Source organism: Macaca thibetana, chromosome 3 (assembly GCF_024542745.1).
Source record: "Macaca thibetana thibetana isolate TM-01 chromosome 3, ASM2454274v1, whole genome shotgun sequence".
NCBI classification, from domain to species: domain Eukaryota; kingdom Metazoa; phylum Chordata; class Mammalia; order Primates; family Cercopithecidae; genus Macaca; species Macaca thibetana.
The window spans coordinates 11,868,527-11,894,981 of record NC_065580.1 but is presented as its reverse complement, the minus strand read 5'-3'; the positions used below and the strand labels follow the sequence as shown (position 1 = coordinate 11,894,981).

The window sequence follows — 26,455 nt, the reverse complement described above, 5'->3', positions numbered from 1 at the left end:
CACAGAGTCTCGCTCTGTCACCAGGCTGGAGTGCAGTGACGCGATCTCAGTTCACTGGAACCTCTGCCTCCCAAGTTCAAGCGATTCTCCTTCCTCAGCCTCCTGAGTAGCTGGGACTACAGGCACACCACCACACCCAGCTAATGTGTGTGTGTGTGTGTGTGTATTTTTAATAGAGATGGGGTTTCACCATGTTGGCCAGAATGGTATCGATCTCCTGACCTTGTGATCTGCCCGCCTCAGCCTCCCAAAGTGCTGGGATTACAGGCGTGAGCTCCCGCGGCCGGCCGAGATTCATTAATCTTAAAGACTTTGTCAAAGAGAAGGTATTAAAACGGGTATGTTACTTTCAGTTTCATCTTGTGCCGTTGGCTATTAATACTTTCCTGCCGCGTTTGTACAGTCTTCCATGCCCAGCTTGTGCTTCTAGAAGGAAACTAAATGAGAGGATTTGTATGCTGGTGCTCTGAAAAGGAGGGAACTAGAGGATCAATAGGCTCTAGCTAATAGTTTTTTGAATCCGAATAATAATGTTTATAGAACTGGAAGATTGCAGCTTAGAATGGCCCTTGATCACTATTCATTGGTCTGTTCAAGCAGGAAATACAATGGTTTCATTGAGTGCTAGGAAAAAAAAGAAAGGTAAAGGGTGTTGAATTCAGCCACTGGCTGGGCTTTGACCAGCAGGGAAAATCAGGGATTGGATGCTGCTATTTAAACATTAGCGTTTAAAAATTAATCGGTACCACAAAAAATGGAAAAAGAAAGTGAATACTGTGATTACCAAAGAATCGTTTAGGACCGACATGCTCCCCCTTTCTTTATATTTGCTTAGGTATTTTATCGCTGCCTCTTTGAACTGAGGCTGAGATTCACTTTTTTGTTTATAAGGGCTTACTTGTTACTGAGAACAGAGCCAAAACGGACTTGCAGCATCTGCTCATAACTCACTAACCAGAACTTGGTCGTGTGGCCACCGACACTTAGATGCAAAGGAGAATAGAAAACTAGTCTGAGTTCTGCAGCCATGTACCCAGCTAAAAGTTGGAATTTGCATCATTAAAGTAAAGCTCACCTTGCACTTCCATTGAACAGCTAGCAGTCTCTGCCATGCCATTTGTTTCCTTGCCCCTAGACAAATGGAGGAGAGAATTCCTCCTCTTCTGTGCTGTGAAAGACCACAGTTGTCATAATTTTTAAGAAAAAATTTAAAATATACATTTAAGGAAGGTTTAGTCTTTAGTTGTTACTGATCTGACTCAAACTGATTCAAAAAGCAAGGAAATTTAGTCTCCTATATGATGGAAGTGTCATGGCGGACCAGATCTCACGAGTTAGTTGACCCACTGACCTGATGCTTTGGGAGCCATTCTGGCATCACTGTGTGTCCTGAGACTGGCTCCCATCCTGGGGTCAAGGTGGCCACACCCTTTCAGTTCTCACAGTCACACACTGCAATTTCCAGAGGCAAGATGAGGCCATCTGTTCTGCCACCATGTTCTTCTCAGGAATCGGCGGCCTGCCCCAAGGTGTTCTCAGCACGCTCCTCCCCCTCTGTCGCTGTAACTGAGTCACATGCCCATGCTTCATCCAAGTATCGGCAAGGAAATGGGGTTGCCTTGGTTGACTTGGCTAGTTCAGGACTGGCTCCCTTGCAGAGAAAAGGATCGCTTCCCTTGAAATGTATGAGGACTGGATGGACACTGGACAGCCAATGAGTAAAATCAAGGCTTGTCTGATGTCAACAGTAACACCACCAAAAGGAACAAAGAGGAAATGGATGCTAGGTCGGCAAAGACTGTCTGCTACAGTTCACAACATAAACTTTTATTTCGAGAGCCTTCAAAAATATTAATGACAAACTAACCTTTGGAATATGGGGAACACTGTATTTTGCTTCTAGTGATTTGGAGAAGTAGGCAATAATGTCACTCACTTCTACTAAATATATAGTGTAATGTGTACATTAAATTTAAAATCATACAAATGATTTCTCATCCTCCAGACTAACTCGTTTTAAGGTTAAAAGTAAAGATCATTTTTTTATATATACATATCTATAATGCTCTATATAAAAAAATTTGTATGTGTATATATCTATAATGCTATATATACATATATAATACATATAATTATATATGATATATGATATATAATGTATTATATATTATATATAGCACATATGTGTATATACATATATAGCATTATATGTGTATATACATATATGCATATAGCATGCTTATAAATGCTGTATATTGTATATACATATATAATACTATATATAATATATAATAATATAATATAGCCATGTATATACATATATAGCATATATAAGTATGCTATATTTATACATAATGCACATACAATATATAATACTATATGATAATTATATATAATGTATATAATATGTGGTATATGATATACAATATGTAATATATGATGACATAATACATATAATTTTATGTATTTTATTATATATAATTAATATATATGCTATATATAGGCACACACATAGTTTGAGTGTATATATATGTAGTATGAGGTTGTGAGCTAGTCAGACTTTAGTTATATCATTTAATAGCTCAAGTTTACATTGATGAAATATTTATCATGAAATCCTTTGCTACCCACTAACTCTGAGAGGTTTGAGTCCTTACAAAATCAGGCTTTTTTTCCCTCAAAGTTGAGAAAAGCATTTTTTCTCCAAGTTAGGAAAGCATCTTTGTTGTTTATTAATAAACCAATCAAAGTCAACGTCTTTTGGTTTGAGAAAAACAAATAATTGTCTTAAGCATCTTCAGTAAAGTGTGTTGAAAATTATAGCATCTTTAATGACTTTGTTCTCCGTCTCGTAGTATTGTTATCTTTGGATGTATCCCTTTTGCCTGGGCTGGGAAAGCAGCACAGTAGGTCAGGGGTTCCCACCTCCGGATTGCAGACATATACTGGTCCATGGCTTGTTAGGAACCCGGCCAGACAGCATCAGAAGGTGCCCAGTGGGCAAGCGAATGTTCCCACCTGAGCTCTGCCTCCTGTCAGATCGGTGGCCGCATGAGATTCTCATCGGAGCACGAACCCTATTGTGAACTGCACATGCAAAGGATCTAGGATGAACACTCCTTACGAGAATCTAGTGCCTGATGATCTGAAGTGGAACAACTTCATCCCAAAACGCACTCCCAAGCGCCACCTGTCTGTGGAAAAATTGTCTCCCAAAAACTGGCCCTGGTGCCAGAAAGGTTGGAGATGGCTGCCATAGGTGATGTCTCTCCTAAAACCATATGCCTCTGGTTTAAGAGCTAAAAACATAGAGACTTGTTCTGTAAGTGTAAACATTTTACTGTGTGTTACCTGGCCAGTTCTTCACAGCGGATCATTGTATATTTTTAAATTCTCTTCATGTCTCATCGTTTTATTAGCGTGTTTCTTCCCATTATGCCGTTCTGAAACCCTTTTACAAGTTGTCCTCTGGTTCAGTGATCTGGTGATACAAATGATTGATAGCAATAAACATATCATTTGCATCTGAACCCAAATGTCCTGTGTGTTCCTGTAGAAATTATATAGCTAAGACACGCACACGAAAGCTCTGTAAGTCAAAGAGTAGCGTCGTGTTTTTCAAATAAATTTATCTTTAAACCTTGGAGCCTCATTGAAGCACAACTTGAAATGGTAGAAAAATTCAGTGAGGCATGTCACCAAAAGCAGTTTCCTACTGCAGCTTCCAAGAGAACTTCATTAGTGTTTTCAACTTTAATACTAATCAATGGCATAAACTCAAAGGAAATTTTAATATGAATATTTTTAAAGGAGCATTTTAATGTGAACGTAGTGAAAACACAAAATCATATTTGAATAGGAAAGAAAGGGATATCTCTTGGCTCAATGAGTTTTGAAAGAGGAGAGGTTTGAAGAATAAATAAGAGTTTACAGAAAATAAACAAGAATATGAAACGAAAAAAATACAGAGAAGCAAAAGTGTAAAAATAGCAACAAAATTTTAAAGTTTTATCTATGCCCTTTTAGATACATCCACAGAAAATGTTTTCTCTTTCTTTATCTTTTTATAAAATTTATTTTTATTTTTATTTTTAATTTTTTAAATTACTTTTATGAGACAGATTTCTCTCTGTCACCCAGAATGGAGTGCAAGGGCATAATCATGACTCATGGCAGCCTTACTTTGCCGGGCTCAGACAATAATCTCACCTCAGCCTCCTAAGTAGCTGAAAACAGGCATGCACCACCATATCTAGCTAATATTTTTAAAATTATTTCTGTGGAGACAGGGTCTCTCTGTGTTGCCCAGGCTGGCTCAAACTCCTGGTCTCCAGCGATTCTCCACCCCAGCCTCCCAAATCGCTGGAATTATAGGCATGACCACCTAGTCTGGCCGTATGGAAGATATGGAATCTTAGGCCCCCCTTCCTCGTGTAACACGTAGCACTTTCTCTAACTACATCAAACAATGTTGTCTGGGGAACAGCAATTTTAAATCTTTAGCATGGTATAATTGTTGTCAAAGCAAAACAAGATGAAACTTCAGAAAAGTCTAGTACAGAGCTTCAACAAATTCAAGTTAAGGTTAAATTTTGCACCTGTTATTCCCTAATACTTAGAAAAGTGTTATGCTTGCCTCTATTGTGCTTCGAGAGAATGTTGTGGTTTGTAGGAAAATAGACACTGGTAAGTGTGACTGTATCTGAATTTTGCACACTTCACCAGTGTGTCTGGTTATCTACATGGTGGACCTTCAGTGACTGGAGGACCTCTTTCCAGTCCAGCTGTCTTTTTATTAACTGTCTCTGGGGCCTCAAGTTCCCTCTGCAGCATTTATTTCCCTGAGTTAAGTATTGTTCCCATTATGGTCTTAGAAACATTGAGCATCATTAGATATAATATCTCATTGTGAATTATGTTATCAGATTCTTTGCAATGTGTCTCTTAACAAAAAGCGCATTCAGTGGCAGAGGGGGGAGTGGAAAATCACTGAAATAAGAGGACACCAGAGAGAAACATGAATTTTCTTTGTTCTGGTTTTTTTTTTAACCAATGATCAGCCCTAGCAAAGGTGTGTAAGTGCATTAAAAACATTTGTGTGTAGCGAAAGTGGTGACTTTCTCTATGCAACATATTTAAAAGTCATTGTTTGTGTCTCACTTGCATGGCTTATTTGGCCCAATAAATATTGGCTCCTTGTCTAATGACATTTTCTATTGCGCTTTTTAATAGAATTTGCTATAAAATGGGTACTACAGAAACAGCATTTTATTTTCATTCTTGGCAAAAATCATTTCAACCCAAAGTGGGGGAGCTCCTAACAATGGTTGCTTGTACTTTATTTATAAGAAAAATAATCAAGGCCAGGCACGGTGGCTCATGCCTGTAATCCCAGCACTTTGGGATGCCAAGGTGGGTGGATCATCTGAGGTCAGAGTTTGAAACAAACCTGGCCAACATGGTGAAACCCCATCTCAACTGAAAAATACAAAAATTAGCTGGGTGTGGTGGCACATGCCTATAGTCCCAGCTACTTGGGAGGCTGAGGCAGGAGATCCCCTTGAACCCGGGAGGTGGAGATTGCAGTGGGCCGAGATCGCGCCACTGCACTCCAGCCTAGGCAACACAGCCAGACTCCATCTCAAAAAATAATAATCATTAATAAAAAAACCAAAAAAAAAAAAAAAAAAGAAACCAAACAAAAACAAAAAAAAGCAAACAAGCAACCATCAAGCAGACATGGTCATCTTTTTCCTGTAGTGCAACAGAACTGTTTAAAGCACAGTTCAGGCAGTACGTGGAAATTCTTGCTTGCAGCTTGCACTAATCAATCTCCCTAACCTCAGGACTCGAACTTTCATTTTCCTAATTCATATTTCACAACCTTTCTAAATTTCAAGTGGAAATGATTTATCAAATCATCTAACTGTTTCAGATTTTGGAGAAATCTTACTTGGATCATGAAAAATAAAGAAAAGGATCACTGTGGAATAGTGACCATTTAACAGAAAAAGAAACTATTTCTAACATAAATATTGGAGTTTCTCTGTGGCAGCTGTCAAACCCAGGAGTTTTGAAATTAGAAAACTAGAAATTAGAAAAGAACAAAAAATAGATGTTTTAAAGTTGCAAAGTTCTTTTTTTTTAACCTTAAATTGTGAGGTCACAATCAGTTTAAATTTTAAGGTTTAAAGTCAGTTTCCAAATCTTAAAACTATATTATTTACAAGACAATTCAAGTGACAAACTACATAGTAGTCATTCATAAACTAAATCAGATTCCAAAATATTAGGTCATATTATGAAGCGGTAATTAAAGGTGTGGTGATTGAGCCTTGAGGGACTGTGTCAGGTCTTCTGCCTGTTTTCAAAATCAAGGCGGAAGTTAAGTGCAGTTCCCACCTGTAATCCCAACACTTTGGAAGGCCAAAGCAGGAAAATGGCTTGAGTCTAAGAGTTCAAGATCAGCCTGGGAACGTAGAGAGACTCAATCTCTACAAAAAAAAAAAAAATACAAAAATTAGCTGGGCATGGTGGTGCCTCCCTGTAATCCTAGCTACTCAGGAGACTGAGGCAGGAAGACTGCTTGAGCTCACTTAAGGCTACAGTGAGCTATGATCATAGCACTTCAACCTGGGTGACAGAGCAAGATCCAGTCTCTAAATAAATGAAAGAAGAAAAGGAAGGAAGCAAGGAAGGAAGGAAGGAAGGAAGGAAGGAATAGAGAGACAGACATAGAGACAGAGAGACAGAGAGAAAGAAAGAGAGAGAGAAAGAGAGAAAGAGAGAGAGAGAGAGAGAGAAAGAGAAGCAAGACTGCTTCTCCCAGCATGTTGTTAGGGCCCTGGTTGCCCACCCTAGATGGGTTAGATGAACAGCTGACAAGGAATTTGTTTTCTACCACCGTCACACCCAAGATGGGTTAGATGAATGACTGACAAGGAATTTGGTTTCTACCACTGTCACATGGGAGCTACATTACCCCAGCTGTTGCCCCTGCAGAGAGAATTATCTGTTTGTTCCGTGTATCCATCCCACCTCTTCAACATCTCGTAGCAGCTCCACTTGCTGAGAAGTTTCAAGTGATCAGAGTCCTGGCCCTCCCACTTCATTGTCTCCATAATCCCTGGCATTGTACTTCTCTGTTTGTCAATGTCTATAAATGCTCTCTTTGCAAGACTTCTCATGCTATGTATAAAACCTTTATAAATAGCATCCACTGAGACTCACACAGAGCCACTTGGAAAAACATTTTTGTCTTGTTTTTCTCACACATGTCTAAAATTTTACACGTTTTTCCTTTATTTTTACTTGATTTAGCTAATTTATTCTTAACCACAGCATTGTGATTTAGTAATTGAGACATTTTTTTTCATTTTGAACTTCAGAGTCTCATCAAATTTAGTCATGAAATACAAAAATTGGAAATAAGTCTTTGTATAAATCTAGGCCTTGGGTAGGAGTTAACTAAATTTGGTAGTTTGAAAGTTATAGAAATCAAAGATTATATTGAATACATACAGCCAACCAGGTGTTATGATACTGAATTCCTATATTCAATAAATATTAGTTGTTTTCTGGGTGGCAAATTCATAAGCTATAAAGAAATTATGGCTTATATTATGCTAATGTGGACAGAATCACAGATGATGGACTTGAAGGTGTTCAGATAAGCACCTGTTCTCACGCTGCACCAAAGGTGTCTCAGGGCCTAGTGAGGGGGCAGTGCCAGAAGCCTCCAAATACTTGTTTCTCTGAAACATTCTTCAGTACAGAAAGTAGTGGAAGCAGAGTAGACTGAATTATGTATTTTTTCCCCTTTCACTTTATGTCTCTACAGTTTGCTCTCTTCCTCACTGGGGAGAAAATAAACCAGCTACCTCAGGGAAGTCAGCACAAATACAGAACAGTAAGGGAGGGTCCCATAGTCACCAAGCAAGACGCGCAATTTGTCCTAAATCCACTCATGCCTGTTATGGTAAAAATATAGCCCTGTTCTCCTTCTAGGCATGAGTCAATGTTGTTAAGTGGGTGGATTAGAATAGTCATTATTTCAAACCAATTAAATACTTAATATGTTGTCACTCCAGCTACTGTTAATCAGATCTTAATTTAGTGAAGAAGATTGATATGTAATATATATGTGTGTGTGTGTGTGTGTGTGTGTGTTACAATTCTCTGATATTTACGACAAGGCTGTACTGTTGTGCTAGGTTAAATATTAGCAAAAAGAGGCGAAACATGACATGTTTTACCTGAATGGGATTAAATCTTTTATTTTACACTTGCTCAAGGTCATACATTTATTCTCACTGGTCCCAGGTAATTGCAGCCTTGAATATTTTTCTTAATTTATTCAGATACTTTTTTACTGTTCTAGAATTAAAATAATTTAATCTTCAGAAATTTGTGTCTCTTTTAGCATTATCAAGCAACTAAGAATATACATAATCATTATAAATTGTTTTGTTAGATTTTACTTCTAATAACTTCCATATAATAAACAATTGATATAATTATTCTTTGTAAAAAATAACAATATTGACAATTATATGTGGTTTTTAGGATATAATATTTTTGCTTCAATTTGCTAATTTTGATACTTTCTTATATGAATTTTAACTTATTGTCCAGTCACCCCTGAAAGCGTTTCAATGTCTGTGGATTTTATGTTTTAAAATTTCATTTGAAATAGCCCAACTGATAATGTATTAAAATAATCAAGAAATGTGAATATTCTCTAAAATCCTAAATTCTTCCATTTAGGATCTAACTTACAATTCAAAATTCAAAATAAATGAATAATTAAGCTTGGGCAAGTCACTCAGAATAAAGTCTGTGGTTGAATTAGTAGCATCATGAACACCCCATTGGATGATCATGGAGTCTCTTAGAGAGATTCCTTGTCCCCTTCCTTCTTGCCTTATACAGACCCAGAAAGTGAATTGGTTTCCTCCTGGGCAAATAAACCAAGTCTAGATCCTGATCTCTGCGCTCAGAGCCAGTGCTCTTCTGTGTCCTGATGGGATGGTCATGATGCTATTGACTCAACTAGGTATTTCTTGGGTCATGAGAAAGCTGGCATCACTTTAATTTCCTGATAAATGCTCCGCCTCAGCATGCTATTTGCATCCCCCGCCCCACCCCCAGAATGAAGGCATGTGCTATGATTCTAAGTTTATATTAAGGAAATTCAACCATAGCCTTTTTTTTTTTTTTTTTTGAGATGGAGTCTCGCTCTGCCGCCAGGTTGGAGTGCAGTGGTGTGATCTCGAATCACTGTAACTTCCGCCTACGGGGTTCAAGCGAGTCTCCTGGCTCAGCTTCCGGAGTAGCTGGGACTACAGGTGCACGCCACCACGCCCGGCTAATTTTCGTATTTTTTTTTTTTTTTTTTGAGACGGGGTCTCGCTCTGTTGCCCAGGCTGGAGTGCAGTGGCGCCATCTTAGCTCACTGCAAGCTCCGCCTCCCGGTTCATGCCATTCTCCTGCCTCAGCCTCCGGAGTAGCTGGGACTACAGGTGCACGCCACCACGCCCGGCTAATTTTTGTATTTTTTTTTTTTTTTTTTTTTTTTTGAGACGGGGTCTCACTCTGTCACCTGGGCTGGAGTGCAGTGGCGCCATCTCGGCTCACTGCAAACTCCACCTCCCGGTTCACGCAGTTCTCCTGCCTCAGCCTCCGGGGTAGGTGGGACTACAGGCGCCCGCCACCACGCCCGGCTAATTTTTTTGTATTTTTAGTAGACAGGAGGTTTCACCGTGTTAGCCAGAATGGTTGCCAGAATGGTCTCGATCTCCTGACCTCGTGATCCGCCCTCCTTGGCCTCCCAAAGTGCTGGGATTACAAGTGTGAGACACCGCACCAGGCCATTTTTTTGTATTTTTGATAGAGACGGGGTTTCACCCTGTGGGTCAGGATGGTGTGGATCTCCTGACCTCGTGATCCGCCCGCTTCAGCCTCCCAAAGTCCTGGGATTACAAGCAGGAGTCACCACAACCGGCCAACCATTGTTCGTTTTAAGGACTTAACCACCTTACTATAAACAGCACTTGTAACAGCATTAGATCTCTCATGCCTTGGGAGATGCATAAATTGTTAATATTGACCTAAGCTCTAAAAATGCAGGAAGTTGAAACACAGATGTGTAGGCATTATATCAAATGTATCCTTTTTCCAAGTTCAGTTCCTTTCCCAATGACCCCCTCAAAAATGTTTTTCTAAAATTAACTGAATTTGTAATATATCTGTCCTTATATTTTCTGAATTCAAAATAATTTCCTTCTTGAAGCTACAGAATTCTGCAACTTTGCAATAGGTTTCTAATATTTCCAATATCTTAGGCCTTTATTCAAAAGAAAATGCCAGATCTTTTCAAGAGAAACCCTGAATTTATGTTAGAAAGAGAAATTCAAGCTCTAAATTATACAAAAGAATATCTAAAATTCTTATAGTATAAGAAGTCAACTTCAAGCTTATTTATAGCTTTAAAGTAATTTAGGGTTTAGAGAGAAGAGAGATTAATGTTCCTCTTCTAGTAGACTCAATAAAATATTTGTTTTTATGTTGCAATTTTTAAACAGAGTATTTTCTACAAAGTCAGGAAAAGTAGGCAATCAAATAGCTTTAAAAAATCCTGAGCTTCACCATAGAGGGAATGTAAACTGAAAAATGTGATTTGGATTCTGTGAGTCTTCAGGAATCTCAGGTTCTACATATCTCTGTACTACAAAAACTAAATTTACTGTTTATACAGTGGTTGGTGAATTTTAATAATTAGGTATGTAAACCACAGAGTTTAGCTGCAGCAAGCATGTCAGGAATGAGTGATTGGCCTTTGTGTGTTCTACTTATAAGTTGCATGTACTAAAAGGCATGTCCATAAATACTGTGGAAGGAAAAGGTGTACTGATGTCAGATGGTACCATGTAGCATTATACTTATTTTTGAAGAGATTTGAAGTTTGTTGATCATTTTCCTCAAGGTTAATTTAAATATTTATTCTATTCTGCTGACATATATGTGGTAGTTTGAAATGGTTCTCCACTTTCTTGTGTAAAGGTGAATAAATGCAATGTAAACACAAGCAGTCTTCATTATTGATAGTAGTTACATGCTATAAAGTTGCCAGGAGCACTGATTTAGCAAATACTGAATTATATCTCCTAAGGGAAATATAGGGTTAGCTTTCAGTGAGCCTCTGGTCACTACAATTTTTGTCAACTTACCAGTACATAATCTAGATTTGTGTGTGTTTCTATTTAAAGACGCCTTATATATTATATGTTGCTGATTCACTGACATTGAACTTATGGTAAACAGGACTCTTATTCTTGTTAAACAAAGCTCATCTAACACAGGTATTGTCTCTATTGGGCTTATCACAGCCTTCTTGTGCTGATAAATACTAGCAAGCACTTCAGGCGTATGCTTGGGAGGGAGGCATTTTAAACATCAAAATTACCCCAAAAACTGCACAAAAACGTGAAAAGTGTGGCAATAAATAGATTACAAAAAAAGGATACTTTTAAACAATAAGAGCACTGAAGCAAGAAGGACTATCATTGCCTTATTGCACATTAGCTGTGGACGTACACATCTGGTGACCTGACGTTTTACAACTCGCCATGTATCCACAAATGACTGCCAAGGTGCCATGAGCATAGCCTTTGGGGTTACAAACAAATTTTAGCAAATAGGCAAATTCACAAACTAGAATCTAGAAATAAAGGATGGTCTATATCTGTTAGTTGGTATCTTAGTCAGTTTAAGCTGCTATAACAAAAATACCATAAACTGGGCAGCTAATAAGAAACCAAAGCTTTATATCTCAAAATTCTGGAGCCTGGGAAGTCCAAGATCAAGATCAAGACGCTGGCAGGTTCAATGTTTGATGAGAGCTTTTTGGTTCATAGAAGGCATATTCTCTCTGTGTCCTCAGATGGTATAAGGACTAGTTAGCTCTTTGGGGCCTTATATAAGGGAACTAATTCCAGACATGAGGGTCTGCCCTCATGACTTAATCACTTCCCAAACACCCCACCTCTTGATATCATCATATTGGTGATTGAGTTTCAACATACGAATTTTGAGAGGACACAAACACTTATACCATAGCGTTCTGCCCCGAAACCCCAAAATTCATACACTTCTCACACACAAAATGCATTTATTCCATCTCAATAGCCCCAACAGTCTTAATTCATTTCAGCATCAATTTTAAATTCTAACTTCAAAGTCTCATCTAAATAACATCTAAATCAGATATGGGTGAGTCTCAAGGTATGATTCATCCTGGGCAAATTGCTCTCCTGCTGCGAACTTGTGAAATCAAGCAACTTGTGTACTTCCAAAATACAATGTGGGACAGGCATAGGACAGACGTTATCACTTTAAAAGGAAAAAAATAGGAAAGAAGAAAAAGGTAACAGGTCCCAATTTAAAGTACCAAGCCCCGAATATCCTGCCACCTACATGGTTCTCTGCAGGGGCACCACCTCCATGGTGGCTCTGTGCCTGGGTCACCAGCTCACGGCTCCTTCACGTTAGAATCACACACTGGTGGCTTCTACCAGTTTTGATGGTGGCAAAACTGGGGGCAGCTGCAACCCCAAGACACCTCTATACATTGCCCTAGAAGGGACTCTGTGGAGATCTTGGTGAGGAACAGATCTCTTACGAATTCTGCAACTTCCCAGGGCATCCTTTGAAATTTAGGTGGGAGCAGCCACACCCTTATAGCTTTACCTGGTGCAGCACATACTGGAGCCGCACTTGGTTTGGCTGAGGAGTACAGGCAGCACAGCTTTGAAGCAGCACTGAGCAGCAGTGCCACAGTCCCATCGGCATCTACAGCCCCCCAAGGCCCTGGCTCTCTGGGTCTGGGATGGGAGGGGCAGCCCTGATGATCTCTGAAATGCCTTCAGGATCATTCTGCCATTGTTTTGGACAGTAGTTTCTGGTTTGCCTTGAAATGGCTGATTCACACTAATCTCCTTATTAAATCCTTATTTGATCACACCCTTGTTCTCTCCCAAACGGCTTTCCCATTTCTTTCAGTATGGACGGGCTGAGAATTGTCCACATTTTAAAGTTTTGCTTCCCCTTTTAATAACTCCATCTTTAAATTGTATCTCTCTCTTGCTTTTTATTTTAACCACTACAGAGAAGGCCAGCCACAACACTTGGCTTAGAAATTCCCTCAGCCAAATATCCAATTTCATCATTCACAAGCTTCATCTTCCACAAAACCCTAGAATGCAAGAACAATTCAGCCAAATTTGTTGCCATTTTATAACAAAAGTTGCTTTTCCTCCCGTTTTCCATATCATCACATTCTCCTATTTAACATATCATCATATCCATATCCTCATTTCTGTCTGAGACCTCATCGGATGGCCTTTATCACCCATATTTCTATCAACATTCTATTCACGCCACTTAGGTGGACTTTAAGAAGATTGAGGTTCTGTCTATAGCTCTCCTCTTTTCTTCCTAAGCCCTCACCAGTAGTACCCTTAGAGGTCCATTCGGAGCAATGTAACCTTTTTTTTTTTTTTTAAAGCATGAACTTCATAAGTCTTCCAGCCGCTACCCATGGCTATGCTCCAAAAATGTTCCTACAGTTTTAGTATTTGCTGCAGCAGGACTCTACTCCAGTAGCAAGCTTCTGTCTTAGTCTGTTTGGCCTGTCATAACAAAATAATGTAAACTAGATAGCTTTTTTTTAACCTTGCACACTCTATCTAATTTTGCAAGTTCTAATGGCTGAGAAGTCCAAAATCTAGGTACCAACAGATTTGGTATCTGATGAGGGCCCACTTTCTGGTTCTTAAATGATGCCTTCTTGCTGTGGGCAAGGGCAAGGCATCTTTCTGGGGCAACTTTTTGTTTTTGTTTTTGTTTTTGTTTTTTGAGACAGTCTCGCTCTGTCGCCCAGGCTGGAGTGCAGTGGCGCAATCTCAGCTCACTGCAATCTTTGCCTCCCGGGTTCAAGCGATTCTCCTGCCTGAGCCCCTCAAGTAGCTGGGATTATAGGCATGCACCACCATGCCTGGCTAATTTTTTTGTATTTTCAGTAGAGATGGGTTTTCACCATGTTAGTCAGGCTGATCTCGAACTCTTTACCTCAAATGATCCACCCACCTCAGCCTCCCAAAGTGCTGGAATTACAGGCGTGAGCCACCGCGCCTAGCCTCTGGGGCACTTTCATGAGACAACTAATCTCATTCATGAGGGCTTCACCATCAGAACATAATCACATCCCAAAGCCCCCAACTCCTAACACTGTAGCATTAAGAATAAGGTTTTAACATAGGAATTTTGGGAGGACACAAATATTAAGAACATAGCAGTTATTAAAATGTGTAAAATATATATATATATTTTCTTTTTAGAAAGTTCTCTTATTTCAAATCTCAGTGAATAAGGTTCAGATGTATGTTGTTTCCTTGTCTTTCATTGTTTTTCTTGCTTCTTTTTGTCTTTTGAATCTGACATCATTACTATATTGCTTTTTGTTTCTAATCATTGTATAATCATATATCTTACCAAGCTACTGAAACGAGGCAGAAAGATAACTTCCATTTCATTTCAGTACATCTTCCCAAAACTGGATCCTGGTTTGCTTAGTTGTTATTAACAACACTTGATGTGCTATTATTAATTAAATAATTATCTTTTATCTCAAATGTGGAGATTCTTGCTCCTATGAAGCTCACCCTTCTCTTTAGCAGCAGCAACATCAAAACGATAGGCAGCTTCTCCCTTCATATGGGTCCTGACAGATGAGCCCTTTGGACCCCTCTTAAAAATGGTAAATGCACCATTTTCTTTTATTTACATTAACATTTTTTTAACCATGCACACTCTATTGATTTAGCATTAATCATGTTGTATCCTATACAATTTACCTTTTGAAAAATAAAACCACATGCAGATATATACTGGTTATTCACAGGTAAATCAGGGTGTAATTATCAGTAGATGAATTGTTTCAGATTTATTATGATCCATGCAGTCTTGTATTTTGACAGTTTAAAGAGATATGTGGCCAAGAAGACATATATGTGGGCCAGTAGCTAGCAGCCTCTGCATAATACAACTCCAAATCAACTGGTGAACATTTAAATTGGAGCAATTTAAATACAATTTTGAATTTCTGGCCTTCCTTGAAAATGTATTGTTTGAATAACAGCAGCATTCCTGCGTACCATGTTACCTTCATGTGAATAGGGACTGCCTGCTTATATCCACAACATATCCCAAACACTGTATTCATCCTCTGCCATCATGGCCGAGCTTTTTATCTCTTCAGAAGCATCTCTTTTTGGTTGATTTTCTAATCAGGGAGATATGTCTCTCTCACCCATATTGCTATCAAAAGTAAGAAAGTAAAAGATCAATAGAACGACATGATATTTATAACCTGCCAGCATCACACATTTGTATAAACTGCTTGTCTTCTCTGAGCATTGAAGTTGTGACTTCTAATTTTAGAAGCTTCAAATCATTTTATCTCTGTCAGGACTGGTTCTCCCGACAAGTGGTGTGAGCCTTGCTCATTTATGAAAATAAATTAATTCAACCTCTTCCTCATGGCCCCAGTGAGTGTGCAGGTGTCAGGAAGTAATGGACAGCACCCAAGTTCACAGTGAATCCGATTCCCTCCAATGCCCAAATCACTGAGGTGTGTTCACAAGCAGACCACAGAGTACCATTCAGTGTTTTACCAGACAGAACCCAACTGCTCTAGCAAAGAGGAGAGAGAACATTGTCTTACAACATGTGTACCTTTTGAGCTTTACTAAGCCTAGCTTATGGTTGAGGTAAAATTTTCACCCAAAGGTATGTGAAATCAAACCAAAAATAAAGAATTGTTGTAGTGTCTTGCACCATGTGCATAACCTCAAAAAATACTGCACGCATATGTCCCAATTTCTTGCAAATAAGAGAAAATCATTTGTACCAACTAATTTAGCTTTCAGGAAAGCATGGAAAGTAAAATAAATAAAAATGACATTGTTTACTAATCACCTACTACATATTGCTACTTGTCCAGAAAAATGCATAGGGGTTGTTGATGAATGTATATAGTTCAGACATCAGTTTAAACATGTAAAATAATGAATAATTTTTATAATTATTATATTATATTTATAATTATAATAATGAATACTTATTTATAAAATAAAATAATTGTACATGTTTAAAGTAATGGTGTTTGTTCATGTACATATGTGGGGACAGATGGTTGTATGGATGGATAGATGATGTATTAGTTCGTTTCCATGCTGCTGATAAAAACGTAACCAACACTGGGCACTTTACAAAAGAAAGACGTTTAATGAACTTAGAATTCCATGTGACTAGGGAGCCCTCACAATCATGGCGGGAGGTGAAAGGCACCTTGTACATGACGGCGGCAAGAGAAAGAATGAGAACCAAGGGAAATGGGTTTCCCCTTATCAAAGATCTTGTGAGACTTACTCACTCCCATGAGAGCAGTATGGAGGAAACGGTCCCTATGATTCCATTATCTCCCACCAGATCCCTCCCACAACATGTGGGAATTATGGGAGTACAATTCAAGATGAGATTTGGGTGGAGAAACAGAGACAAAGCATATCAGATGAATTTGAAAAGTATAGAGCATAGAAATTTTGGATAGCTAAAGAAGTAACAAATTAAGATTCTGTCTAAAAATTAAAATGGTGGGAAAATGAATTCAAATATGTAGCACATTTCAAAGAGGAGTTTTTGACATTTTGCTTTTGTTTTCAGGGTACTGTCAATTTCATTTTAAGTTCTGAGGCCTTGTAATATTGGATTTATCATACATCTGGAGTCAGCCACAACTGTAAATATTGATCGGAAATTTTTCAATTAGTATAAAAGCCTTAACTGCTTTGAAATTCTGGGTAGCAATAATGCATCATCTGAATGCTTTGCATCCTTTAATGACATAGGTGTCTTCTGAATTCTGGCTTTGCGTAACTGTTGTCAACGCTGTAAGAACATCAGTTCGTTTGAGGTTGGATCTTTGTTCTCTCTGTTTCTGGACGCTTTCCACACCCTTTGTCCTGTCCCTCACCAGCACAGAAGTTATCTTCCCAATGCAAACCTGGACATGCATTTTCCACTTAGAATACCGTCATTACACACATGGGCTCTCAGCTTCCTCAGGGAGCATTAAGTCTTTAATCTTCCAATTCTCACCCTGCACATGAATTGTGAGCCTTATGTAATAAAGTCACAAAATACTGAGCTTTTTTAGAACAGTTGAATGTGCCATTCCCCTATCTATCTGAATTTATCTTACTCGGTCTTAATTCTCTTTTCACAGGAAAGTTCGTGCATTTTTTTTTAACTCACCCCATTACCTCCACAACCCCATGGTCTTGATACAGTGTTATGGATGTAGAAGATATTTCAGAGTCCAGAAGTTGATCTTAGACATTTCATAATGGTTTTTCTAAAATTTGCTTTAAAGGAGTTTTTGCGGGTCTATGGACTTTTGCCAGCAATTCTTAGACTTTTGTTTGATCAAAACTGATTTTTCACTTCTTTTCTAAGATATGGTAAAATAATTTTCTGTACAGAGTATTTTCTAACATAGTTTATTAGTAGAAAATTTGAGACATAATAAGGCCAACATACCAGAATACACCTGCCGTGAAAAGATACTAATATTTTATTACTCACAGTTCCCAACAGGATGGGGCAGGCCATGCCACAGGGTGTAGTCCGGAGGTAGGGAGCTCAGGGAAGCACCAGGGTCTATCAGGAAGCAGAGGGGATGCAGAAACTGTAGGCAAGATCCTTTATTGTAGTTTCCATGGGAAGGAATAGGTGCAGTAAGGTAAGCAGGCTTAGGTCTGGCTAGTTGGAATAATTATTCCAGTGGGCTCTGGGGTGTAGAGGCTGATCCTAGTTGTCTTGTACCTGATTCTGGGATGAATAGGGAAGATGGCTCATGGCCCAGAAGAGAGAAAGCTGGATAAAGGAAGCAGTTGGGGTGTGGACTCTGGATTGGTTGTTTTATATTTGGAAAGTGTGCTTACCATCTCTAGAAATGGGCTAACCCTGGGAAGGACAGTCCCTCTAGGGTCAGCAAGACCCCAGATATCAAAGCATTGGAGTGCAGAGATTAAAATACATGGTCAGGACAGAGGGGAAATTAAAGCCATGGCAGCTCCAAGAAATGACACAGGTGGCTGCCATTACCCCCGCTCCCACCCTCCACGGCTACCAGCCTCCCTTTACTCATAGGGATAATTGATTTTTTCCTCAACGCTATATAAATTACTATGAAAAGAGTGCCTCAAAACAAGTTCCTTATCACCATTTGTAACTAAACTGCTATCTTTAATCTATGTAGTATCAAAATTTGGACAGAACACTGACGATGATATTTTAAATGGAACTAGAAGGTGAACTGAATAGAGATTTTTAGAATTCCAAAATAAATGTTGGGAATAATTTAAATCAAAAGACATTCTGAGGAATTTCTTGATGTCTGGTTTCTTGCCTCATCTGTGTAGCATTTACTTAGGATTTATAATTCTAGGTAGTCTTTTCACTAGCAAAATAACTAGATTTTGTATGGTCAACAATTGTAGAGCTATTCTCAGTAAACAGCAATATTATCACAGAGAAGGCAAGTCTAATTTATTTGACTTTTGGATTTACAAAAATAAAAACAGCTTCCACATGGATTTCCTACAAATAGATTATATGCTAATTTTCAGAAATTGCTTATTTCTGCATTATTAGATATATGCAAGTTATAACCCTGCTTAGAAATAGACCACTCTGATTTTCTGATGTCCTGTGAGTAATGAGTGGTTGAGAGGGAGGACAGAATATAGATGTGTGATTGTGTTTTTGTGTGTGTGTGGAGGGGGTGTATGTGTGTGTGCATGTCCATTTTGGGAGGCATAGGGTACCTCAGTGGGCTTTTTTGTCTCTTCATGTTGAATAATGTGATATCTAATGCTATAACTTTAAAAAGTTATTAATATTTTCCTATGTCTGTTTGTTTGTTTGTTTGTTTTGTGATTCAATAGGCCAACCAGATAATCAGCCATTCACGGTTTATCATATATACATTTTTTATGGAGTAATTCAAAAATTAAAAATAAAATATATGGGAGTCAATTGATCTTGCCTCTGAAAATCAATAACTATTTCAGGTTAGCATACAATGACTTCTCTAAAAGGTGTTTAAACCTTAGTGACTTTAATCTTAGAATATGCAAGTTTCTCATTAATGCGTTTAGTTCAAAGGAAATTATATATTCTGTATTTAAACTCATACAGGAGTTCAATGTTTTGGCCTTTGACTTATAAATAAATAACTCCAGTGTAAGTATAATAAAAGCATGTTATGCTTAAAACTGTTTATTCATATCGGACACTCATAGTTGTAAGAGATGTATAGCATTAAATCATGTATAAGTCTACTCTTAGGAAGTAAACTGCATGATCACAGGCATAGTTTAGAGGGGAAATAATAACACAGTGGAATTCTCCTTTTGCCTTGTTTCAAACCTAAATGATATTTCCATCAGTTCCATCAGGAAATGTCGATTCTGCCAGGAATCCAAAACAGAACAATCCAAAGCCTGTATCCTAGAGGAGCTTCAAGTCCACAGGAAAAATCACACCCAGAAGAAGATAAATTCAATATAACATGAGAAGTAAAATGATAAAAGTATGCAAGGAGCTAGGGGACAATAGACCAAGACTGTTTCACACTGGCAAACTTTCTAGTGGTGAGGCTTATCTGAGGCTTGGAAGATGCCTAAAAGTGAACTAGAACTCAGAAAAATGGCAGCTCATTGAGGAAAGTGAGCATAGCCCAAGGAAACGTGTGAAGTTTGCGAGGAATTCAATCCGTTTACCATCACGAGCACATAAAAAGAAAGATGGCACTAAAAATGAGCCCGGATGGGAAGGCAGGAGCGATATCATTGAGGGTGGTATAGGCCTCACTGAAGAACCTGGCTTTTGATCTTTCTGGGAAAGAGTTTATTTCAAAAAGGTCTTTCTAGCTTCTGTGTGATGGTTTTAAGACAGGAGAGTCCCCTGGACCCCTTCGTGAGACTTGCAACAGGGTTGTGGCTCCTTCGCTCAGCAAAAACCCCTTTTGGGAGGAGGAGCATGCAGGTGAGCTGGAGCAAGCGCTTTTGGGCTCTGGCTCCACGGCAGTGTCTAGGGGTGTTTCAGTGCTCTTTCAGCTTTGCCATCTGTGGATGGCTAAGTGTTAACCAGTTCAGTGGAGATTCAGGGTGACAGCCTTTTATACCCTGTCATCTTCGTACACAGGTTCTTGTCTGGCATTCAGGGAGAATCAGGTCACATGGACTTGAAGGATGGGGAATGCAGGGATTTTACTGAGTGATGGAGGTGGCTCTCAGCAGGATGGATGGGGAGCTGGAAAGGAGATGCAGTGGGAAGATGATCTTCCCCTGGAGTTCGACCATCCCACGGCCAGTCTCCTATCTGACTTTCCCCAGCCAAACTCCTCTTGATGTACAGACGCTTCCTCTCTTCTCTCCTTCTCTGCTGTGCCGCTCTTCTGTTCTACTGCTTATCTGTTCATGGAACCTGGCGTTTGGGGTTTTTATGAGTATAGGATGGGGAGCACGGCGGGCCAGGTTGGTTTTGAAAAAAGCAACAATTGGACAGGAAAACAGGATAACTGTTCTCATTTAGCACCACAGCTTGCAGGCTTGAAGGCGAGGCCTTTGCCAGGGAACCACCCTCTTGTCTCCTGTTCATATCAGTTGGATTTAAGAGACATAAGACCAATGGATGGGAATTGGTCACTTAACAATGTTAATACAATAGGCAACATGTGAGGTAATGGTGGGCTTTTGGTAGTACATACAAAAGTATACTATGAGTTTTAAAAATATCAAAGTGAAATATCAAATTGAAATATCAAATTTCAATTAACAATCATTGCACCTCAGATAAACTCATTGGCTATGATACTGCCACTGCACAAAGTTCTATATTTCACAGGTCTTGGAACTCACTAAATGTGGGTAGGCAAAAAGGAAAAAAAGAAGAAAAAAAAAAAGAAGCTCAAGAAAGTTTCAGATCTCTGGCTTGAGTGACTGGATAGTGGATATAATAAAAGTAGTGGGGCTCAGAGAAATAATTATATGTTGAGCAGGTAGAGTGAGATATGCCTGTGGAACATGCATGTGGATCAGCCTTCCAAGTTACTGGATTGGAATCTAAATGGTATGCAGAAATGAAATCAGAGTCCTTCGATATTGTCATCATTGTCCTAGGGGATATCAAGCACTGAAGGGCAAAGCAACATATTTTAAGCAGAAATATTGCAAAAACTGTGAGATGCTGGCCTGCAGGAAAGAAGAGCCTTGAGGTTTTTTGGTTTGTTCCATTTTCTCCAAATTAGAAGTGATTTCAGATTCTATCTCTAGACCATTTTTAAAGGATGAGAAAAAAGGTCATTTGCTACTATTACTCTAAATTAGCTATACTGACATTTTGAAATCTGTTTTAACTATTTAGGTTTATATCACAGATGCATTGAAAAAAAGAAAGGCAATGGGTTAGGAGAAAGAAAGTATTCAGATCAAATCAATGTGTAGATGGAATGAGATTGAGTCCACAAGAGTTGTGTCTGTTCTAGGACTCAGTCAATTTAAAATAATGGAATACATTCTTGCCCACCACCACAGCTCCCCAAAAGTAGCCTAATATTAACAATGTTTTTATCTGGCTATTGAAACCTCAAGTATATTTGTAGTTGAAGCACCAAGATGGATCAGCGAGATTCTTGAAATTTCTTCCAATCTAGTGACCCTAATTTTTTAATGAAGTATATGAAATAACAGTGTTTATTGTACCTTAATCCAATTAATAGAAATATGAGTGACAACATTCAAACATTCAACAAATATTTAATGAACATTCACTGTTTTTCAGGCACTGTTTTAAGTGCTGGGCTTTAGAATGGAACAAAAGAAAGTCTCAGAGGAGATATGCTGTAAATATACAAACGTTAATGTATCAGGTAGAGATAAATGCTATAAAAATGAATAAAGCTGGGTGAATAGAGAGGAGATGAAGTTGGCAGTCACACTTTTTGTGAAGAATGATCAATATATCTAAAATTTTGACATCTGACAATAAAAATAATACACAGATTTGCATCTGTGTGAAATTTGCAAAATAAACAAATTCTGTCTTCTAGTATTTTTAAACTTCAGTTTCAGAAATAAAATACATTTCAAACTCTTGAAGTGATTTGGTATTTATTCACATGAACTATGTAATATTAGATTCTGTACTAACTGGTTAATATACATTTTTACTATTTTTTAGATTTACATGCTTTGTATGTATTTGTGAAATATGTATGCCTTCACAAAATTTAAAGTTCCAAATTTACTAGTTTTTAGTTTATTGTTTTATAAAAGAATGTCTTTCATTTTGTTTCCTTTTTTCTCTAATTAAAAATCTATATAATTTTTTACCTTTATTGAAGTATTATATAATTGAAAAATAAATATTGTATATATTTGAGATACATGCTTCCACAACTCTGTGATATTCTCCCCAAATATCAATAATACAGTCTAGTCCTAAGAAAACATCAGATAAATCCAAACTGAGAAAGATGCTACAAAATACCCCGCTGGTGCTCCTCTAGAGGATCAAAGTTATGAAAGACAAGGAAAGAATTGGAAACGGTCACAGATTAGAAGTGACTAGGGAGGCATCATAACTAAATGCAATGACAGATCCTGGATTGAGTCCTAGAACAGCAGCAAAGAAGCATTAGTGAAACCCTGGTGAAATCCAAGTATAATCTGTATTGGAGGGAATACCACTTTACTTAAGATAGTATTTTCATTTGGACAAATGTACCAGGTTATGTAAAATGTTAATATTAGAGGAAGCTAGGTAAAAGGTATGAGAACCCTATCTTTCCAACTACCTTTTCAGCTTTTCTCTAAATCTAAAATTTTTCCAAAATAAAAAGTTTATTTATGAAAATAAAAACAAACTTCCACCAAAATTTTTATTGAAGAAGTTGGACACTTAAATGATGGTACCTTTTTAGCTAATCAAAATCCTGTTTTAGAAAACAAAATTATGAAATAAGGTTTAAAAAATGTACAGTAACAAAAACCAAACACAAACTATATACAGTATTATCCATATGTGTATCTGTATACATACATAAAGATTCTTTATATGCAATTTAAAATAATCATAAATAGTATATTATCATTGGTTATTTCAGGAAAAAAATGAAATAATGCCTGTTCAATTTTTTTTCTTTAAACCTTTTTGTTTCTTTCAGATCCCCTATAAAAGTAACTGAAAAAATTTTATAGGGAAGCGATATTAAAAGTAACTCTTGAATACTTACTTGTTGGTATGCTATACTCAAATACTTTTTAATTTTTCAGATAAATAGACTACAGTTTCACATTATATATTCTTACTTTTATAAGGGCCTTTTATGAAGATTAATAAAACATTTTAATTAACTAAAACATGAAGTTTCCCTGTACTATAAATATTATATCACCCCAAACTCAAATTATTAGTGTACAATTTGGACCATAACTAAATGAAATGAAATTCTCCCTCTCTCCCTCCCACTCTTTTTATTCTTCTCCCTTCCTCCCTCAGATATATAGATAGATAGAGCTATCTATAGCTATCTATATAGAGATAGATCTATCTATAGCTATCTATATCTATATCTGAGGTATGTATCTATATATAAAGATATAGCTATATCTATACATAAAGATATATCTATCTATATCTTTAAATACAGATATATATGAATTATTCCATACCTTAGATAGTTGGATAGATATTTAGGTAAATATGTAAAATGTAGGATATGCACCAATTAAGTACCCATTAACACTGGTGACCTTTTGTGGTTGGGATTCACTTTCTACTTTCTATATTTCTGTATTGTTTAATTTCTTTTGAGCAATAACATAGTTTGTAATAAAGTATATAGCAAAGTTATCTTTTAATATTAAAATATTAAATAAACTTAAAATTTTAATATTAAAATCTTTATATGGTAAACACTTTTTCAAATTATCTTATTCAAAGTTAGAAAGTGAAGACTAAGGAACAATGAAATGTTTTTGAAAAAGCCCGTTCTACCATGATGATTTGATGAACTGGGCATATTACCAGCTTGCTGAGCTATTGTTAGGAACAAAATTGTGGAAACACTATGATTTTGCATTCGCTTTTTGACTGGCCGTTATTGTTCAGATTGCTTAAACAGTTCAACCATACATATTTAATCACTGCATAGAAAACTTAATTCTAGGGAGTGATAAGCAATCAGGATAATAGAAGAAAAACGTGGCTTGTCCCCAAATAAGCACAATGCGTTATTAGGTATCAAATGAAATTTTAATCTATTTTTGTAGGAAACAGAGCTAAACTGTGATGAATGTTCTTTACATTATTGTAGAATATCCCAGACTTTTTAAAAAGTACATGGTATGTGTTAAAGTGTAAATATCATAGATTATTCCTAGAAATTTTATAATTTTCAAGCCAGCTCTCAGCTTATATCCACAAGAGGACATGCTGATATTTTGGAAGCATTTAACCCATTCATAGAAAACAACTTTTAATTTTGTTTTAGATAGATGGCTAGATAGATGGGAAAATATGTTGAAACTTTTTGTTTTTCTCTGTGGAGAATCTACCTTACAGAGCATTTTGTTTCCCAACTGACCCTGACTACTTACCATTTGTAAAGTGAGACTTGGTCTACATGAATAGCTTTCCTTCCTGTTTTTATTAATATCTTAGGATTGTCTGAAAAAAATAAGCCATCTTCAACCTTTCTGTCACATTTTCTCATTGCTCTAAAAGTAAGACAGAAATGCATTAACATTTGCATAAATCAGTATTCTGTACCTAGAATTAAATGTGTTTTGATTTAGAAGAAAGTATAGAGGAGGTGATTCTTGTTCCCTGAGTACAAGCTCGGGGAACATTTACTTCCTGAGAGATGAATTAGAAATATGTTATGTCAATTAAAATATGCTGAAGGTGTTTAAAACAATGATGTGTCTATTATTTAACTGTCACTGATAGGAAATTGACTGCAAAACTACTGTCTAGAGTTCAGAATTTACTCTCATCTGTGTTTCTTTTATTCACTTTTCAAGACAAAAAGTATCTATCAACTACTGGATTATAAGTTCAACCTGGAATCTGAAAATCAAATTCCTTTTTTTTCTCTCCTTTATTTCTCATTGCAGATGATAAAGATACTGCCATTGAAATTCAGCTGTGGCAGTATATGTGATTAAGCTAAAGTCTAATTGGCTTTGCAGTGTTAGCAGAAGCCAAAATTTAACAGTTGATTTTTTTCCCTCGTATTAAAATAAACCTCTGTGATTCACAGTCTCAGAGAACAGAATTCTGTTGATTAAGAAAGTCTTTTTATGGGCAATAAAGAGCTGATTATAAGAATTAAAACTTGAAGTTTAAAGTCATATTTTTTCTGAATGTTTTATAATGTAACATTGTACAAACTTATTTAAAAGCATAAATATTTGAGATACTAGCATAAATATTTTCAAAGTATGTGAAAGCCATCAATGATTTGAAAGGCAAGCTTAGATTTCATTTTAAGTAATATTCAAAGTGACTGTATTCACAACAATTCACTTTATAGAATGAGGTAAACTCAACACAAACAAAGACTGGATGTGTTTCTGGCAGCTCTACATCTCTCTGTGGCCACCACAGGGATTTATTTGGTGGTATGCTCCACTTACAAGGCAAACCAAAGTGTTTCTGGTGGTGATTGAAGTAAACGAGTGCCAGAGAACTAGGACATGAAATGAGAAAATATTTCTCTGACAGGCTTTAAACTGGCTATTATTTTTCTCCAATGTCTCCCTCTGGAGTTCTTTAACCAGACCTTGCCCAAAACCTAGAGGCTAGCTTTCTCCAGGCTTGTAATTCTAAAGTTATTAGAGCTGTTCCATTTGACTACGGTTTCTATGATTTAAAAATGAAAAGCTTACTGAAATAGTCTATTGAAAATATTTTTAACAATGAAAATTTGATCATGGTAAGGAAGCTTCTAGTTGAACTCAATATTTGATCTGAATGGTTACATTGTATTTTTGAATCATTCCATGAATTGAGAATGCATTGACCAATAGTGCCTAATAAATAATATCATCTCATTTTTATTTCTGGTGTGAAATAAATAGTAGTTATAAAATGGATCCTCACAATCACATATTTCGGATCATAGGGACAAAATTTCACATTTTTTTAAAAAAAAGATTACGTACTTTCCTCATTTTAATATATTCTCCTAAAACTAAAATTAGAGCTGCTAGAGTCATAGTATATGCTGGTTATTTGTTCTTTAAGCTCATATATGGATAAGTGG

General features: G+C 37.2%; 1 protein-coding gene across 1 annotated transcript in view; it reads left to right on the top strand.

Moving 5' to 3' along the window:
- Positions 1-26,455, top strand: part of CNTNAP2 (contactin associated protein 2) — a 2,243,420-nt gene that overhangs the window by 912,918 nt on the left and 1,304,047 nt on the right. The window lies entirely within an intron of this gene.